This window comes from Terrapene carolina, unplaced genomic scaffold (assembly GCF_002925995.2).
Source record: "Terrapene carolina triunguis isolate 2854851 unplaced genomic scaffold, T_m_triunguis-2.0 Scaffold88, whole genome shotgun sequence".
Taxonomy (NCBI): domain Eukaryota; kingdom Metazoa; phylum Chordata; order Testudines; family Emydidae; genus Terrapene; species Terrapene triunguis.
Genome location: NW_020664439.1, coordinates 6,131,387 through 6,133,877, shown reverse-complemented (window position 1 = coordinate 6,133,877; position 2,491 = coordinate 6,131,387).

Genomic DNA, 2,491 nt, shown 5'->3' with positions numbered 1-2,491 from the left:
TTTTTTTTTTTTGCTTGGGGTGGCAAAAAAGTTAGAGCCGGCCCTGCCAGCGTAGCCAGTGTGCTCTACCTACAGTGCCCAGGAGGCATCATTTCTTGTATGGCAATAATGCCTTCAGGCACCCTTGCTTGGGCTGCATATCTTCATTGCTCACTCTGTCTTGTAAGAGGGATAATTGAGGCCAAAGCTGCTGTCTTGCTCATTCATCTTTTCTCTCATTTTCTATCAAAAGAGTTTACCAGTCCCCCCGTATTACATCATAAAAGAAGCAAAGTATTCCACATCAGTCTCTCTGAGAGGCTACAGTTGTATTTTATTAACAGGAACATTGCAGTTTCATAAATCCTTAATGAAATGGCAGCCTATAACAGAAATAGTCACTTCAAAGTTGAGCCTTGCTATAGTCAAACCACCAAGCTATTTCATGTTAACTACTTCCATCTTCACGTCACTGTGACTATAGCTGACAAACTGGTTAGTAAACTATTGGAAACATGTCTTCCAAAGTAATGATTGCTTCATTTGTAAGTAATATTATTCCATCGATAATGGATTTGTCAACAGATTGTATTAAAATGTTCCATAACGGAAGGAGCAGTGTAATGAGCCCATTATATGTGGTGAAGCCTGAGCCTATATAGGCTCTTGTGTGAAAAGTTGATAATGTTTCATTTTTATCTCTTTAATCTAATGATAGTGAGACATATACAAATCATCTTAACCATTCATATTGTGGTAGCACCTAGAGGCCTCAACTGTTGTGGGTTCTCATTGTGCTAGGCACTGTACATACAGCAAGCGACAGCCCCTTCTCCAAAGAGCTTACGTTCTAAATACTGCAGACAAATTTATAGTGTGTTTTCTGCCAAAGGATCAAGCAGTAGGCCACCCCTCAGTTTATGCTCAGTCGTTACTCAGGTAAACTTCCATTAAAAAGTCAATGTGAATTTGAGTAAGGATGTCAGGGTTTGTCCCTACATTTTAAGAGAGTCACTTCATCCAGCAGTAAAATGCAACCCTATATGGTGTTTTAGCAGTACACAGAAATACCTCAACAGTTTAGGATCAAAGTGAGGAGTAAATATGAGCTGTGCTTCATTTGACTCTGTAAGTTCATGCCCAAACTACTTCTGTTTCCAATTAAATCATTGGGATTTTTGTCATTATCTTCAATGGCAGCAGGATCGATCCCTTTGTCAGGAACTTTTTTGGTAAAAATTGTGATATGCAGTAACCAGTCCTAATGCACAAAATGAAACATCTCTGGCTCAATTTCAGTTTTCCAAACAACCTCAAAGCCTAATGGGAAGTCATCTTGCTTGGGTCTACTAGATATCAGCTAGTTTCCTACAACCTTTTCTGAGTGTGGAACAGAATGATAGAACAAGCTTTGCAATATTTTGCAAATATCCACATCCTGTGTAATTCCAAAAATTCTAATGAAATTCCATGCTCTTAGATTCAGGATTCTATATTGGTCTAGGAATTCCAAGGTGCATGTACTCACCATGTCAATGTGGGTGCTTGCTTAACTCGTTGAGATGAGGATGGAGACTGGTCGAGTTAAACATTCATTATTTCAAGAAGATCCTTTGGGTCTGAATGCGCTTGATTTATAGTCATAGTTGCTGCCTCCTATACGGGCTCTAAGCAAAGGTAGAGGAAAGCCATCAAACATAAGCACAAGTAGAGCTTTCTACACAGGAGGATATACTGGTTCAGTAATGAGCAAATAAGAGGGAAGGAGTTGGAATTGGAAGGAGGGGAAAGGTTCCTATCCACAGAAAAAGTATCTTCTGCTCAAAAGTATGTGTGCACAAATAAATTAACATATTAAAGACTGGAATGAAATGCTGTACAGTCAGGGCCTGGTTCCCAGAGTTGCTTTGCACCCACAACTCCAGAGAGTTAGTGGGAGCTGTGTGTGCTTATTGTGACTGGATGTGTGCCCTAGAGAATAGCTAAGGAGGGTGCCTGATATTAAAAGGTGAAATATTAACCACTCTATCTACAACTTAAATATCTGGGAAGGGAAACTATAAAAAGTCATCCAGCTACACTGAAGATATCTAAAAACATGAACCGTAAGCCAGACCCTTGGCCCCACTCCATCTTCTTTGTGCCATTTAAACAGCCAGCTGAGGATCCCCCTTATGTAGGGGAAAGGCAGATGTCACAAAGTTGATGGAAGCAATTCTATACACCACCCATGCCTAGCCTCCCTGATGTAGGTGGTATAATCAGAGGCAGGAAGGGTGTGTGCACAGAATGCCTTGTGCTGTAGTGATCCTGGCTGGTGCAATAGCTCTAAGAAGCGCTTACCAGTTGGTGTAAAGAGCAGCCCTGAAACTGCTCTAAATTGTTTTGGGATCAGTTCCAGGATAGAGGAGGCATAAAGGTGACTTAACCCTCCTCAGGTCCTGGAGTTGAACACAGCCTGGCCATACCCCAAACCCTGTCCCTAGGAGTCTAGCAAGAAATGAGTAGTAGA